Source organism: Pan troglodytes, chromosome 6 (assembly GCF_028858775.2).
Source record: "Pan troglodytes isolate AG18354 chromosome 6, NHGRI_mPanTro3-v2.0_pri, whole genome shotgun sequence".
Classification (NCBI taxonomy): domain Eukaryota; kingdom Metazoa; phylum Chordata; class Mammalia; order Primates; family Hominidae; genus Pan; species Pan troglodytes.
The window spans coordinates 132942027-132961101 of record NC_072404.2 but is presented as its reverse complement, the minus strand read 5'-3'; the positions used below and the strand labels follow the sequence as shown (position 1 = coordinate 132961101).

Genomic DNA, 19075 nt, shown 5'->3' with positions numbered 1-19075 from the left:
CAAAAATTAACTCAAGATGAATCAAAGACTTAAATCTAAGACCAGAAAACATAAGCATTCTAGAAGATAACATTGGAAAAACTCTTATAGTCATTGGTTTAGGTAAAAAGTTCATGACTAAGATCCCAAAAGCAAATAAAACAGAAACAAAAATAAATAGATGGGAAATAATTAAACTGAAAAGCTTTTGCACAGCAAAATAAATAATTAGCATGGTAAACAGACAACCTACAGAGTGGGAAAGAATATTCATAAACTATGCATCCGATAAAGGACTAGTATCCAGGATCTACAAGGAACTCAAACAAATCAGCAAGAAAAAAAAACAAATAATTCCATCAAAAAGTGGGCAAAGGACAGAATAGATAATTCTCAAGATATACAAACAAATAACAAACACAGGAAAAAATGCTCAACATCACTGATTATCAGGGAAATGCAAATTAAAACCACAATGAGATACCATCTTACTCCTGCAAGAATAGCCACAATTAAAAAGTCAAAAAATAATAGATGTTGGCATGGATGTGCTGAAAATGGAACAGTTTTACACTGCTGGTGGGGTTGTAAACTAGTACAACCACTGTGGAAAACAGTATGGAGATTCCTTAAAGAACTAAAAGGAGAACTACCATTCAATCCAGCAGTCCCACTGCTGGGTATCTACCCAAAGGAAAAGAAGTCATTATATGGGGGAAAAAAAAAGCACACTCATGTTTACAGCAGTACAATTCATAATTGCGAAAATATGGGTCCAACCTAAATGCCTATCAATCAACAAGTGGATAAAGAAAATGTGGCATATATACACCATGGAATACTATTCAGCCAAAAAACGGAATGAAATAATGGCATTTGCAGCAACTTGAATGGAGCTAGAGACAATTTATTCTAAATGAAGTAACTCAGGAATGGAAAACCAAATATCGCATGTTCTCACTTACAAGTGGGAGCTAAGCGATGAGGCCGCAAAGGCATAATAATTATATAATGTGCTTTGGGGACGATAAAGGAAGGGTGGGGCGGGGAGGGATAAAAGACTACATATTGGGTACAGTGCACACTGCTCAGGTGATGGGTATATCAAAATCTCAGAAATCACCACTAAAGCACTTATCCATGTAACCAAAAACCGCCTGTAGCCCAAAAACTATTGAATTAAATTTTTAAAAAAGAAAAAGAAAATATCCCTTCTGGATTTAAATGTCCAAAGACTACAAATGCAATTTCATTATACCAATTTTTTAAGACAATAATTAAGAGGCTGTTTCAGTCAAATTTCTATCTTAGGTGTCTATAACATTTATATTTTAAACAAGTCAAGGAAATAGGAGGAGGGAGAATGGAAATAAAGTATTCGCCTCCTTCTTTCCCATATGAATAAGGTGAAAAAATATTAGAGAAAGAGATCAGAAGAGTTCATGTGAACTCAGGCTTTGCACACTCAGATCGAATGGAATATCAAATTCCTCCAAAGACCAGAAACAGCCCTCCTTTTAGTCTTATCATTCTTCAAATCCAACTTAAAGCTTGTTGAGGAAAAGGAGAAAATGCTTTAAGAAAATGAGGGATTTAGGGAAGGAATTGCTAATAGTTTCTTGGTACCATGTTACTCTGTCCATTTCAATTATAACCACAAGCTACTCTGATTCTTTTTTTATTTTAAGAGTAGTGTTGCGTTTCCCAGTGCCTGGTCTTTTCAACACTTTGAGTCAGTAAGCCATGGTATGCATTCCAGGAGGGCCCAGGCCTCCCTGGGGAGATGGCTGATAAGAGACAGTACTCTCCTCCCCCTTGTCCCAGATTAGAGGGAATGGGATTCCTCAGGGTGAAACCTTCCCCCATACTTGGGAGATCTTCCAGGTTGCGTGTACCCTGGGAAAAATGCCATAAAGAAATGCATCCAAGTGTCCTTTCTCCTGAGTCACTGCTGAGTTGAAATCTGAATTATGTTTGTAAAATTCATTTTGAGAGCTATCAGATGTCATGTAAACTATGCTTGTAGTGGTTGCTCAATAAGTAACAAAGCTGGAATATTGAATTGGATAATGTGAGACCCAGAATTTGAACCCTGGTCTGTCTGGCTTATTGTGAAATCTCAGTTACTTAACAGCTCTCTGACTCAATTCCTCTAACAAAAACCTGGGTCAAATAATAGTTTATGTTTCATAAAGAGTGCTAGCTATGAAAATTAAGAAAGTGGCATTTATAAAGTAATTCTATAAATATAAAGCAATGAGATAAAATGTAACAATCCAAGTGGACTTTTTTTTAATTCTAAAATAAAACTTGGCTGGACATGGTGGCTCAAGCCTGTAATACTGGCACTTTGGGAGGTCAAGGCAGGTGAATCGCTTGAGCCCAGGAGTTCAAGACCAGCCTGGGCAACATAGTGAAACCCTGTCCCCACAAAAAATGCAAAATTTAGCCAGGTATGGTGGCACACACCTGTAGTAGTCCTAGCTACTCTGGAGATTGAGAGGTGGGAGGATCGCTTGAGCCCAGGAGGTCAAGGCTGCAATGAACCGTGATCACTCCATTGCACTCCAGCCTGGGTGACAGAGTAAGATCTTGTCTCAAAAAATAAATAAAGTAAAATAAAATAAAACTTTAAACAAAATACAAAACATGAGTAGTAACATTAGTCAAAGAGCAAAATGACCTGTTTTTTAGCCCTGTCTCCATTACTGGACTAACAGCTTTGAGGAAGTCTTTTCTGGCCCTAACTTGTCCATCTATAAAATGGGTATAATAATATCTTCCTTTAACAGTTGTAAAAATTTGAAGTAATTTAATATAAAGGGCTGGCCCATAATATACACTCAAACATTGGTAACTCTCATAATTTTGTAATGAGATATTTATCAATGATCTATATATGACATTCATTTCCATTTATCCTTGAATAGAGTGTTTACCTGATGTGATAATATGCCCCATTCTACCATTACAAAAAAAAAGCAGATTTTTAAGGCCTGATCACGTAGCTTTTATTAGCATATCATCATAAGGTATGTACAAGAGATGATGTACACAAAAAGCACTGGACTTAGAATCAGAAGCTCAAGTCCCAGGTTTGCATGACCTTGCCAGATGTACTATTGTTGAAGTTGGTATGTATGTAGCCATGTGATTTTAAACTAAAGGCTAGGATTCTTAAGGGTGAGGTCAAGGTAGACATGATGTTCCCAGACAAGATCTTGGCTTCTTTCACCTTCCAAGCACGACCACACTAGAGATGACCAATTAATTTTATTTTACATTGCTAAATTGTACTATGATATTTTTATTCATCTTATTACCTTATAAATGAATTGAGGGAGGATATACAAGTTCTTTACCTTGTCTTTTCTGAGAAAATGTATCTTGCTTTTAGGATGACTAATCGTTTATTTGAAATTTCCACTAGAATATGTTTCAGCAGTAAAAACAAACAAGAATATCTTTAAATCCCCACACTTGTTGCTAATTGAATAACATACTACTGAATGAAAAATACCTAGATACATAAATATTTTAATAATCAACCCCACAGTAACCTTCTCGATAAGTCAATATCAGGATACTGTAAGAAAGTAGATTTATGAAACCTGCCTTCAAGCACTTCTGTGCTTGAATTCACTTGCTCACATTTATTTGCAGTCTGGACTAGACTAGACTGAAAGTGTAAGCTTTTGTAGTTCATAAATACGTTTATTAGATGCTATGTGATTTACCCTGGCATTTACTATCCACACCCCTCCTCATAAAAATGACCTACCAACAATATCATTGCACATAAATCTCTATGATTTTGTGATCTTATTTTTCTAAGACATACCCTCATGAATGGGATGGCTAGGTCAAAAGTATGCGTTTTCTTTATTTTTAAAAGATATTGTCAGGTTCCTTTACGAAACAACCAAAAGAATTATATTTATATTAGCAAGTTTTGAAAGTACCCTTTTCCCCATAATCACCACCACCAACAGATATTAATATAATCACACCTCAATTTTTGCTAATTTGCCATTTTAATTTGTATTTTCCTTAATACCTATGAAATTGTAAATACTGGCCATCTGAATTGTTCTCCTGTGAAATGCCTATTTTTTTTGAAGTCTGTGTCATACATTCATTTTTATTTGTATGTAATAGATGTTAAAAACCTTTTTTGCTGCATATGTTAAAAAACATTTTTTCTTTTCTCTTTTTCTTTTACACTATCCATAGACCATCTATCACGTGCACAGTTAACATTTCATGAAATCATTATATCTGCTTGAAATTGGAATTCCTGTATTTGTTTGCTATCTTTTTTTCTTCTAGTATTTCAAGTGACAAATTCCTATATTTGTTGAAAAGTACTACCCAACCTTCAGGTTATACATTGAGTATCCTACATTTCTTTTCAAATATTATTGCTTTTTAATTAAAAAATTTAATCAAGGTATAATTTATGGTTATATTTGGTATGAGACATGAATCTAACCTCATTTTCTTTTACTTGGATAGCAAGCATGATTTATTAAATTAATATTTTTATACTGAATTCATTTAGCATCTATCATATATCATTTTCTCATATTTCCTAAGATCCATTTCTGGCTTTTCTGTTTGGTTCCTCTGATCCATTTTTTTATGCCTGTATTAACATTGTGCTAGGTTTTTTGGCACTTTGGTTTTTTTTTTTTTAATGGCTCTAATATCTAACAACGCATAAATCTTATTCATAAATTTCTTGACTCTCTTTGGTCATTTAGTCTTCCATATAATAACAAATATTAACAATACTAATAACATAAATAATAAGAAGAATAGCTAATGGATATTTGTGCTTACTATATGTCAGGCACTGTTTTAAGCATATCTATAAGAAAAGATGAATGTTATCCCAAAGATAACATAGCTAATAGATGATAGAGCCAGGATTCTAACTAAGGCAATTTGTCTACAAAGCATGCACTCTTAACTATTCTTTATTTTTTCTTCTTAGGTGAAATTTAAGTTCCAATTAACAAAATTTCAAAACCAACCTCATTGGGATGTATTTATAATTTTATTAAATGTGCATATATTTGGAGAGGGTTCACTTTTTAAGATGCAAAATTTTATTAAAAATTATGATCTTTCTATTCATCCAGATCTTATTTTATATACTTCAATAACGGTTTATTCAATTGAATTTTCTCCATATATGTCTTATAAATTTCTTAGTAGATTTATGTCTTAATATTTTATGGTTTGCTACTATTATGAATCAAATAGTTATTAGTTTTCCATTTTAATTCCTAAAGGGTTATTGCAAGTAGAAAAAAAGCTACATTTTCTATATTTATCTCTTATCCAGCCATCTTATCATATAGCTAACATGTTTAGTCAGACATATTCAATAGCAACTTTGTTGAAGTATGACTTTGAAAGAAGAAGCAAAGCAACTGTTAAAAAAAAAAGTTTGACTGAGAGAAGAGTTATATTAGAAGGGTTTAATATATATCTTAAATTTTTAACAGAAATTTAGATATCTTCATTAGTGGAACTTAAATATTTGGCTATTCGGTTGTGTTAAATTTAGCTTAAAAGAGAGATTTTCAGAATTACTTCAAAAAGATCTAAACTGACAGGAAAATGAAGATGTTTCAAGCATTAGACAAGATTTTACCCTTAGAAATGCTCTCCTCAATAATATTTAATGGCCTATAAAATGTGAGTTTCATTTATAAATATAGTACATCTAACCAGAATTTACCACAGCTGCTATCCAAAATACCAATTACAACTGACCCTTGGACAACGCCCTTGGACAACATGAGGGTTGGGGTGCTGACTCCCCATGCAGTCGAACATCCACATATAACTTGTAACTACCAAAAACTTAACTAGCAATAGTCTACTGTTGACCAGAAGCCTTACCGATAACATAAGCAGTCAATTAACACATACTTGGTATGTTATATGTATTATATACTATATTATTACAATAAAGCAAGCTAGAGAAAAGAAAATGTTATTAAGAAAACCATGGGGAAAAAGAAATGTATGTACTATTCATTAAGTGGAGGTGAATCTTCATAAAGGTCTTTGTCCTCATAGTTTTCATGTTGAGTCAGCTGAGGAGGAAGAGCAAGGGGAGGAGTTGGCCTTGTTGCCTTAGGGGTGGCAGAAATGGAAAAAAAAAATACGTGTAAGTGGACCTGCATAGTTCAAACCCGTGTTGTTCAAAGGTCAACTGTACAATAACTTGGCTATATACACATATACATTTGAATATACATACATATATGTACATGTATATACACATATATGCAAGTGTATATATGTATATGTGCATGCATGTGTCCTATATAGCCATATATATGTACATGTGAATGTATTCATAGAGCTTGATTCCTATCATTCACTATTATGGTGCTAAGATAGACTTGGTATCCTGCATAAGTAAAAGGGGATGATTATTTTCTTTCTGAACTAGGTTACTACTTCTTATCAAAAAAGTAAAACACATGTGGAAGATATGGAATTCATAAGAATTCATTTGCCCCACTTTCCAAAGATTTATCATTTTCAATCCTGTTACATAATAACAATGGTTATGTATTATGTTATGTAACATGTTCAACTGCATGGGGAATCAGCACCCCTAACCTCCACATTGTCCAAGGGTCAATTGTATTGGTATTTTGCATAGCAGCTGTGGTAAATTCTTGTTAGATGTACTGTATTTGCAAATGAAAGTCACATTTTATAGGCCATTAAATAATACTGAGGAAAGCATTGCTAAAGGTAATAACAATGGTTATTATGTTATGTAACAGGATTGAAGATGATAAATCAAGAATGCTTATCATATATCCCATGACTGCAAAATTCAGGAAAGCCCCTTTTTTCCTCAGTTAATAAAGAATATCTTGGTCAAAGAATAACTGTAAAACAGTAGACTGTGTGATCCACTTTAAACAATTCAAGTTGTTCATCATTCAAGCTGATCATGTCACGCTTCTGCTTAAAACAACACAAAACAAAAAATATTGGATCCATGTGAACTTCAGAATAAAGTCCAAACTTTAAAAAATGGCATAAAAAGACATTCCCTAGCTTATTTCTTCAGCCTCACCTCCCAGCACTCCTCTATATCCACCTTACCCTTCAGCCACATTGAAGTTTTATAGTTCTCCAAACTCACCATGACTTCCATCACTTTGTGTTTTCACATTTCCTGTTCCCTTTGTCTAAAATGCCTGTCCTCTATTTCATCTGGCAAACTCTTTCAAGATCAATAAAAATTTAATTTCCACTGTAAAGTCTCCAATGACTTCTCTGACAGTCATGCCTTTCTGTTCTCGTGTCATCCATTTTCTTATCTGTTGACATATCTCTACCTTCAAAGACTGTGAGCTTCTCAAAGGCAAGGAGAGGAGTGTGATTTGCTCTATGCTTTGGGAGCCAGGGCAAGCTTAATTATTGCAGGCAATATGTTCCAAGCAGTGAGTGAAGTACTTTAGATAACAGAGACAATTAAGGTATAGCCTCTCATTTCAAGAGCTTACAATCTAGTGAGGGTATAGAGGACAACTTAATGAAAGAGCTGGCTTCTGAGCTGCACTTTTGCTTCATGCATAGGAGATCTGTTGTATCTTCCTCTGCCCAGTCTTACTGATCCTAGCCCTCACTTGTCTTTATGGCCAGCTTGAGACACTATGATGCCTCACCAGAGGAAATTCTCTAATCCTAAGTAATAAAAAAGTTAAATAATAAAGTTATTGTTATTTCAAAAGTAGATACTGATGTGAGATTTAAAAAGTAGATGATAGAATAAATACAGTTGTGCCTTGGCATCTGTGGGGAATTGGTTCCAGGACTCTCTGTGGATACCAAAATCCATGAATGCTCAAAACCCTTATATAAATGGGGTAGTATTTGCATGTAACATATGCACATCTTCCTGTATACTTTAAATCATCTCTAGATTACTTACAATACCTAATACAATGTAAATGCTATATAAATAGTTGTTATACTATATTGTTTAGGGAATAATGACAAGCAAAATGTATGTACATGTTCAATTCTGACGCTTTTCTAAATATTTTCTATCTGTGGTTGATTGAATCCATGGATTCGAAACTCAAAGATACAAATGGCCAACTCTTCCATAAAGAAACACATGCATAGATCGGAACCTAGAAAAAATATGTCAGAATGACAATAGGGGAAGGAGGGACTACTAAAAAAATTATCTTGGGACAAATGGCTTTCCAATGGAAAACAATAAAATTAGATTCTTAACTTACACAATATACAAAAATTAATTCTAATGATTGCAACTTTCAAACTTTTGGCAATATAGAATAATATATTTATGAATTCTGCTAGAAAAGATGTGTTAAAGAGAAGACACAAAAATATAAACCATAAAGAAAAATATGGATAAAAGTGACCACATAAAAATTTTAAAACTCTCTACAACAAAAGATCCCACTCTAGAGAATGGTAATGCAATGTATAGAACTGTGTTAGTCCAGGACCTGCAGGTTGCAAATAGCAAAATAGTATTAAATGTGCAAGGATTTATTAGGGGAAATATTTGTATAAAAGGAAATAAGGAGAGAGGCAGAGAAGGCTACGAGACCTCAATGTAAATTCAATCCCCTAGTAAAGGAAAGAAGGGTAGAAGGCTGGATGGAAGATGTTAGAACACTGAGCAGTCTAAGGAAGGTTTGGCAAAGTCATTTATGAGCCAAAAATCAGCCACTAAAGAAGTCTCGTATCTCCCAAATACACATCTGCTTTAGTATCCCAGCTGTACTCATTCATTCACGTGCAAGGAGAAATCTTGAGACAAACTCAGTGAAGGATTTTAATACACAGCATCTGGGGCTCTCATTCAATCACATTCCCTCTAGCAAGGCCTCTGTAAGGCACATCTCATGGCCACCACAATAACTTACCAAAAAGATAATTGGCAAAGGATATGAAATCAGAATGACTAACAAACATGAAAATATATAGCATCTTACAAGTAATTGGGGAATTCCAAATTAGAACTAGAGGTAGAACAATAGAGATTCTGATTTACAAATCAGAATGGCAAGAATTAATATGTCTGTTTATAATAAGAACTTTCAAAGATTTGAGGAAATGGGAACTTTCATAAGTGGCTGGTGGTACTATAAATTGTATGGCTATTTCAAAGGGCAAATTGGCAGTATCTAGTGAAATTTAAAATGTGTGTATGTATCATATGACCACACAATTCACCTATAGATATATATGTCAGAAAAGTCTCTTGAATGTGTGCAAAAGAGAAAAATTCAAAGATTTTCATTGCAGTATTGAGTAAAATCCTGGAAGAATCTAAATGTCCATCAGGAACAGAAGGTATAAATAAAATGTGACACATTATGGGTACAAAACAACAATGAAAAAAGAATGAAATAGAATTCTACATACCAGCAGCATAGCTAGATCTCAAAAAGATAACCGTAGCCAAGAAGGCAAATTAAAGAAGAATGTGCACAAATTATGCAATTTATGTAAATTTTAAAGCCACACACAAAAAAGCTACTAAATATTGTTCATAGATAACTATATGTATATATGGGTGTAAATTTATGGGAATGGATTGGAATAGTACATGTCAAATTCATAATAGCGATTGTCTAAAGCTGGGGGTTTTGTGAAAGAATGATGGTAAGAAGAATGGGGTAAAAAGTCCTACTTAGAATTTGTCTTCGCCCCTATCAAGGCAGTTAAGAAAATAGGAATGTTGTCATATGAAAGTTTTCTGTCTATAATAGATGCTAGAAATACAGATTACCTTTAAAAGTGTGAAAATAAAAGATTCCCACATCTGAGAAGATTTGATGTTCTGAGCTAATGTATTTGGCCTCCTTTTCTGGACTGAAACATTTATATAAAGAGAAATGTGTACATTTGGATAACTTTAATAATAATTGTTTCAGAGATCATAATATGAAGCTGCTGAATCTGGAATAAAATAAAATAGTGGGGGTAGGATGAGGAGAATTGTAATTAAGTTCATTATTTTAAAACAAAATACATTAATAATACCAATATCCTGCTATTAATGTCTGTACCTGTTCTGATTTATTGTTCATTTGTAACCACATTATTAGTGTTTGGCTTTCTCTATTTGATTTAACATAAAACACTTCATTTTGTATGCACTGTTAAACATTTATCTTTGCTGATTACTAAGAGCACTCAAATCTGGTAATATATTTATCTTAAGGGTGTTGGTTTTCCAGCCTTCACAGTAGATCTTCCCTTCCGTGAAAGTATAATCTAAAAAAAATTAATTCCACTTGGTGCTATCATAATTTTTTAAAAAAGCAGTATGAGAGCCTGTGCTGCTTATCAGAGAAGCCTTACAGACAGGGACAAATTCTACTTCACTTTGTTCATGCTACAACTTCCTTCGAGTTCCCTTGGAGTTATCCACAAAAATTGTTGTGGGAAATCATTCATTGGAATTAAGATGCTGGGTATGAATTGACCTGTTACATAAAAATTACTGAGATTTAAAAACAATGAAAACCTTAGTCTTAAATCAAATATAGAGTTTTAATATTGTGTTCAATTAATTTTCTTGTTGAAAGGGCCCTGAAAAACCTTTCTTTCAAACCATCCTCCACTGCCATTTCCATTTTTAATAATTTTCTCAGCATGGTTTAATCTACGATAAAAAGTCAAATTGTTTGGATCATTAGTTCTTAATATGTGGTCCTTGGACCAATTTCAGAATCACCTGGGGAGTTTATTTAAAAATGCTTCACCTACTCTTACTCAGGAGAATTTGGACAGGGTAATCTATCTGCATTTTGACCTGTGATTACTATGTGTACTAATGTTTGAGCTACTCATCTAGATACTTGTTTTTTGGCTGATTTCCTTTACAACAAGCTGGTCAGAAAGGCAAATGTCAGCTTCAAAGGATTCTGTGCATACAACACATTGGGTCTGTTTGAGATTGTAAAGCACTTGAGAATACTTAGATAAAGAGTACTAGAGAGGGTCAAAGTAATATAATAAGTGTGCAATAAAGATTAACTTACTTTATTATTAAGGAGTGCATAACAACATATCCAATGTGATATATGCACTTTTCACATAAATGTTTATAATTTTATTTTTTTTAAGTGCTTACATTATTCAACTGGACCAAACAAACCAGAAGTTTTTAAGGAGTAATTGCTAATATAAAGCTTATTAACTCTGATTTGCACATACAACAGGGCAATGATATAGGGTGTTGCTATATTGACAGAAAGAGAGAGAGAGAGCAAGAGAGAGAGAGAGAGAGAGAGAAAGGGTGGAGTGTTATATTTAATGGTCCTGTGTAATTTTGCAATATTTACTGAGTACATTTGAGCTTCCTGTGACTTTGTAGATAGGAAAATACCATAAGCCCTTTTTTAATGGCTGGCTTATTACTCTTTATAACAACCTTGACAATATAGATTCTTGTGGTAAGGGAGGAGGGTAAGAAGCTTGGTTGGGTAAAGGAAACATGAACTTTAGAGGTAATGCCATTCAATAAAGCATGTCATTAACACTAAATCATTGGGTGGTTAGTGTCATTGTTATTAATATTTGATAATTACTAAGCACTTGTGCTTTATGCACAAGGAAAATGGAAAAGGGGGGAATAAGTGTGGTAGAAGCAGAGGGAACACGTAGAAAGAACAGAGGAAGGGAAGAGTAGAGTGTGTGAGAGAACGTAAGAGAGCCAAGAGAGTATTATAAAGAGAGAGAGAATGAAGTAACATTTTTGTATACAGCTACTATACATGTGAACGTGTAGCTGAGAGTGTTACATGGCCCTGTATGATATATATCAACATAATTCAACTTCCACAGCAGAAAACAGATACTAAATAATTCAGAAATTAAAATTGGGGTTCTGTTTTTTTAGGAAAGATCGTTTGTTGACCTAAGTCAAACATGATTACAAATAGCTGTATATAGAAATATTGGCTAAAGATTAATCACCACTAGAAAGCATGAGAACTAAGAATCTTCAATCAGCTTAAAAAATAAAAAGGGGCCAGGTGCGGTGACTTACACCTGTAATTCCAGCACTTTGGGAGGCCAAGCCAGGCAGATCACCTGAGGTCAGGAGTTCCAGACCAACTTGGCCAACATGGCAAAACCCCATTTCTACTAAAAATACAAAAATTAGCTGGACCTGGTGGCAGGTGCCTGTAGTCCCAGCTACTCAGGAGGCTGAGGCAGGAGAATCGCTTGAACCCGGGAGGCAGAGGTTGGAGTGAGCCAAGATCATGCCACTGCACTCCAGCCTGGACAACAGAGCAAGACTCCGTCTCAAAAAATAAAAAATAAAAAAATAATAAAAAAAGGTTTTTCCTTCACTGATAGGAACTGACCAAATATACAGCAGAAAACTCAAATTCAAATGCAATTTTTACTACACCCAACAAAAAGTACAAAAAGCACTAATATAATGGATGTTACAGATTTTGTCACTAATATCAAACACTTAATATTCAGTTTTATATATAATATATATGTGTGAAGTTGTAAGTATATGTAACTCTGTTTAATATCTTTATGTCTCTTTAATGTTTATTTCTGTATGTGTGCAGATCTGCATTTGTTTTTGAAAACTAATAACTCAAGCATTTTTAAAAGAATGGCTATAGAATGCAGTGATTTAAGGTGTTTGGCGTAGGTTCGGAAGTAATATTGGAGAAGATACCTGAAACAAACAAACTATTTTATTTTTCTTATTCTGGCTCTACTTTAAACTCATCTAGCTATAGATTTCTGGATTCCAGATTTGAGAGTCTCTCAAATGGCCCTTAAAAAGTCTGGTTTCTGAAAGCTTTTTAGATGATTTTGATTCAACTGGTCTAAGAATTGGCATTTAGCAGCTGCTAATTCCTTAACTATCTCCTCTAAGTCTGACCACTTAGAAATGCCCAAATGCTGCCTAAAATGCTAGAATAAATCCAACCCGTGAAAAAAACTCTTTTCTCAGTACTTCATTGCTATATTATTGTGCTATCTTGAAATCTGTTCCTGCTCTGGATTTCCTAACATGTTTTCCAGCTCCCTAGTAAGTCAGTCTTCTGCTTTGTAATTTAGATCTTAGGAGCTGGCCTTCATACTTACCTACCCATTACTTCTGAAGTTCCTACCAGATCGTTATTCTGACAAGAGCTGGCTTTATAACACAAGCTTCTCATCTTCCCTTTTGCTGACTGTCCACCACCTGGACTTCCATAGTTTAAATTGGATATTATGAGGCATGAAGAGATTCTTTCCCAAGGGGAGAAGAAAAAGACGAAGATAATTTGGGAGAAGATCTGGAAAAAATTTCCTGACTTATTTAAATTTCAAGTGTGTTAGAATAGTTGGTTTTCCCAAATATACACTTACTTAGGATTATGGTGAAAGCATCATTTACACAAAAATAAATATCCTGCAAATATTTTTCAAAATTATGTCATAGAATTCTCAATATCATTAGTTCACTAATCTTTGGTATCATAATCTCCTTTACAAATAGAAAATTTATAGTCTTGATAGTTTAATAATACTGCTACACCATAATTAAATTAACTAGTATGAAGTTTTAACTTAAAGTCGTTGGTGTCCAAAGAACAAATCATTAGTGTCTGAGATAGAATTTCTTTTCTAATATGAACACTAATAGGGCATAGCAAAAAGATAAGTAGTTAGATTTGGATTGTATTGCTGGTCCCACCAATTATGAGACATGTGATCTTAAACAAGTCTCTTAAACATTCCCTCTTTTTACTTTAAAATGTGAATAACAATATTTCATAAACTTCTAACCACAACATTTTCATTATCCCCTTCCAGTTTGCATATTGACAATAGATGAAAATTCCTAAAATATTGTTTGGGCTATAGCACTTCCCCATAAAGAAAAGCAACTGCAGAAGACACAATTCCTTTCCTTCCAGGCCCTTTCCTGTGCTACAAAGTCTAGAATACTAAGCACTACGCTTCCCAAACTCTTCTATAGCTAGAATGCTGTAAAATAATTGGATTTCGCTGGTTACATGGCACATGAAAGTTAGTGGAGGACCTTCTGTCTTTCTGCCTCTTTTTTTGTTTTTCGGGTTTTTTGTTTTGTGTTTTTTTTGTTTGTTTTTTTATTTTGAAGTAAGGAGATGGACACCTTCACCTTCATAAGGTGGATGGCTCTATAGTAATAATGTGATGAGTACTATACTGGAACCGTAAACCAAGAGAAATGGCAGCATGGATGAAGGAGTAGCTTATGACACCAGGAGAGGAGAGAATGAAGAGGTCCATGAAAGCACTTTCCCTGGCACTCTATACATCACCCTAATTTTTATTGTTAATGCTGAAACATCATATTATTGACTTTTTAACCTATTTATAATCTGTCTTCTCAAAGTAGAATGTAAGTTACACGAGAGTACAAACTGGCTTGCTTATCACTGTGTCCTCTGTTTGTAGAATGATGCTTGCCACACAGCAGTAACTCAATTAAGTATTTTTGAATGAATGACTAAATATGAATTCGCTCAACTTCCCATTACATCCTACCTCATATTTGCATCCACACACATTACCTGTATTCATCCTACTCTAGAAAAGGGTCCCCACTACCTGTTTGAGTCTTATCCTCCAAACATGTTCTATGGTTTCTGTCTCCTTTTTCTATAAGTCACCCCTTTTCTCTTCTGTACTGAAATTTCAAATGCTCCCTCTCCTCAGGCTCCCTCATACTGTTATTTAGTCATGCCCATTGTTGTTTTAATTTACTTTTCTTTCATTATATATCAGATTGAGCACATTTGTATATGTTGAATGCTTTGAATATTTTTAATTCATTTTCTTGGATTTTTGATTATCAGGTTATCATCTCTTTATTATTGATTTGCATAAGTTTTTGTAAGATTAAGGACCTTGATCCAATGGGTACTTAGGAATCTTACTTGTCCTCTCCAAAGCGGATACCATTATTGAGCATTGCGTATCATTTAAAATGTTCTCTCTTCTTCCCTTCCATAATGCAATACTCTTGAAAGTTTTCCCTCCTGGCTCTTAGTCTCCTCCTTGGTGTCCTTCACAGCCCCTCTTTTCTCTGAATACCTCTTAAGTATTGAAATTCCTTGGAAATCTGTCCTCAGTCCAGTCTTCTTATACTACACTCACCGTTGGTGATATCACCCACTCCTGTGACTTCATTTACAACCCATATACTGAAGAATACCTGAAGTCTGTTTCCAGCCCAAACATCTCTTCTAAGCTCTAGATCCAGACAGATTCCCTTGGAAGTTCCCTGGTCACCTCAGCATTTCCAAAAGGGAACACATTGTTTTCACCCTACCAACCTGCCTCGGCAGATAGTACTACTATCCACCCAACTGACCAAGATGGAAACTTGGCATGGGGAGGAGAGACGAATGGGAAGATGTTGGTCAAAGAGTACAAAGTTTTAGTTAGGCAGGATGAATGAGTCCTGGAGCTCTATTGTACAGTGTGGCCACTATAGTTGGTAACAAATATAATCTATACTTGAAAATTGCTAAGAGAGTAGAGCCTGATGTTCTCACTGCATACACACAAAATGTTAATTATGTGAGTGATGGATATGTTAATGAGCTTGACTATGGCAGTCATTTCACAAGGTATACATAAATCAAAACATCATGTTGTAAATGACATATACCTACAATTGTTGCCCATTATACCTTAATAAGGCTGAAAAAATATTTAAAAATAAATAAGTTAAATTATTTTTAAAAATTGGCATCATCTTTGACATCTTTTTTCCCCTTCTATAGCAAATAGTGACCAAGTCCATCCATTCAATCTTCTAATTATCCACTGGGAAGAAATTTACTCCTTCCTACCTGGCAAGTCATTATCATCCCTCACCTAAAGCCCTGCGACAGCCTCCTAAATTATCTCCCTGCCACCAGCCTTACCGCTCCTCCAATACTCCATACTTCATGTTGCAGTCAATGACAATCTTTGTAAAATGCAAATCTGATCACATGACCACTCTCAAATTTAATGCCATTCAGTGAGTCCCATGGCCCCCCAGTGTAAAGTTCAGTCTTCTTACTGGAGCATATAAAGGTCTGGATATAACTGTCCTCTCCCAATTCAGATCTCACAATATACCCCTTTCTTTCCAGACTCCAACCTTACTGTAATACTTACAGCTTCCCCAAAGGGCAAAGTGCTCTCTTGGGTCCAGGCTCATTTCATTCTACATCCCAGCCACACAGAAGTGACTATAGTTCCCCAATGCAATGAATGTTCTCTCTTGGCATCAGGCCTCGTACATTTTGTTCTCCTTCTGGAATGTTCTCCCTGTTGTTCACTCAGATGACTCCTGTTTATCCATCCTCTCTCAGCTTAAATGTCACTTCCTCCAGGGAAATCTTTCCTGACCTTCTAAGAACAGATTAAATGCTACTTCTCTAGACTTACATAAGAACCCTATATTAACCAATATCATCTAACTTACCAAACTGTACTGGTTTTCATCTTCTCTACTAGAATGAAAGCTCCTTGAGGACAGGGATTGTGTCTCTGTCATCAAATATGTTCCTAGAGTTTGGCCCAGTCCCTAGTTCAAAGTTTGCACTCATAAGTATTTACCGAATGATATCTTTGCCCCCCAAATATCTGTAAATCATAAACTCGTTACAAATACGAACTCCTGTTATACTTGCAGGCAACATCCCTGGTGCCAAACACAATGTGTCCATACTAGGAACTCAACAAATATTTATTGAAATCTATTTCTTTAATTTATAAAATCTAATTCAAGGATAACTAAACCTGGTAAATAAAAAGTAGGTATTAATGTCTTGATTCTGAAATATAATAATGGGAATACAATCTGCCATTTCAAGAGCTGTTTTGTCTAGAGAATACTTGTACTCAATTTTTAGAAATACCAACATTCCCTTCCTGAAAGGTCTTCATGAACATTTTTCTATGGCTATAGAGTCAGAAGCCTAGTAACATGATCATCTGCAGATGGAAATATTCAGCCAGAGATTTCTGAGGTTCCTTCTATGTCTAAGGTACCATTAAAAAATAAGTGTAAGATTTCTCTTGACCTCCTTAAATTAAACATCTGTTCAATATAGAAAATGCTAAGAGTGTAGAGTCGAGAATCTCAATTCTTCAAGAGGGTTGAAACATCGGGCATATATATGTCATGATACAGTATGGCTTTTATCTTTGGAAAACAATGAATTTTTACTTTGTGTTTTAATATGAAAACATGGCTTAAGTGTCTTAATTTTATTATCTATTCAGAGGATAGTTTGCTCCTAGACAGCTGTAATTATATTTGTATATTACTGTTCCATTGACTGGCCCAAATCTTACTGGGAGGGACAGACTTAGGGCTATTTTGGTTTTAGAGACATAAGAACTCTAATTTGTTAAGCTAGTAATTTGTTCCAGAATTGTGATTAACTTCTAAAACCTAGCTCACACTTTTGGAATTCAGCACATTTTCACTTTGACTGCAAACTCTGGGTGAAGTTGTCACTAAATAAATGGAAAGTGAGGATTTAATGACCAGTTCATGAAAGGTGCTTAGCACAGTACTGATGGGTATGTTCTGTTCACAGATGTTAGCTAGCATTTATTTTCAAGTTCCAGGGCTCAAATGAAATGAAATAGCAGTTTAGTTTACAAAATGCTGTGGCATTCCTGTTTGGTTCTGGTTCAATAGTTTTATTTTTTTTAAAAAAAAAGTTATTGCTTCATATTACAGTAAATAAGTGTCAGTACTTTGAAGCTTAATTACCTATCAGGAGAAAATTACAGGTAGTTCAAGGTACAGTCATTTAGTGATGTTTATTCTTGTTTAAGGGACATAATTCAATGTGTTTCAAATATATGTTTTATTTTATTTTTGAGACAGAGTCTCACTCTGTCACCCAGGCTAGAGTGCAGTGGCGCAATCTCAGCTCACAGCAACCTCCGCCTTCTGGGTTCAAGCTATTCTCATGCCTCAGCCTCCCAAGTAGCTTGGACTACAGACGTGCACCACCACGCCTGGCTAGTGTGTGTGTGTGTGTGTGTGTGTGTGTTTTAGTAGGCTGGTCTTGAACTCCTGGCCTCCTGTGATCCACCCACCTCCGCCTCCCAAAGTGCTATTATTACAGGCATGAGGCACCACACCTGGCCTCAAATACCTGTTTCAGATGTCCATTATATCTTGGCTACTGAATGCAAATGTTAATTCCTATGGTACTTCTTTATTTTCAGTTCTCCCAACTGAACATTCATAAATTCTCCTACAGTGGTGGATTGACCATTCAAAGGCTAAGTTTCAAGTTCTTACAGGTTAGTTTTTACCAGACCTGGAAAGCAGGAGGTCAAATTCAAATTTAATCAGTCATGTGATATCTGCATGATAGAGTTTATTTTCCAGAACAGTCATTAACTCATTTATTTGCTTACTTCCCTCCCAAGCTTTTTCATACTTCTTGCCAATTTCCCTCCCAAGTATTTTTTTCTTTCAGTAAATTCTTCTCAGCTTCCCTCCCAATTTTTTTCTTCTAGTGGCTTAAATATGAAAACTGCCAAGCAGAGTTTAGAAACTACATCCAGATTTTACCTTCTTCAACTTACACTGTAAATAAATTTTTATTATAATGCATATGTAATGGCTGTCATGACAGACGCTTAGTTAATGAAGACCATTACATGGTTCCAAAAGTATCACAACAACTTTGTGGAGACCAATTATATATCCTAAAGCTCTGACCTCCTTCTCACTCTCCCCACCCCAACCCTCCACCCCGCACCCCTTATAAAAGCCAATTACTTCTCCAAACTCAGGTACATTTATAAAACAGTGAGTTGCTGGGTAAAGACAGTCCAATTACTCACTACTCAAACACTGGCCTGCCTAGAATTCTCCTCCTGTCAGCCATGGGACTACGTGGTAGACTACGGTATTGTCAAGTGCAGGAGAAGTGGTAGTCTGGAAATTAAAAAGGCAAGAGAACAGTGTACTCTGTCCCCCTTTTAATAACAAAATACAATTATAATCTCATAAGGGATAAGTAAA

General features: G+C 34.9%; 1 protein-coding gene across 1 annotated transcript in view; it reads right to left on the bottom strand.

Moving 5' to 3' along the window:
* The window catches only part of CFTR (CF transmembrane conductance regulator), a 183074-nt gene that overhangs the window by 83416 nt on the left and 80583 nt on the right, over positions 1 to 19075 (bottom strand).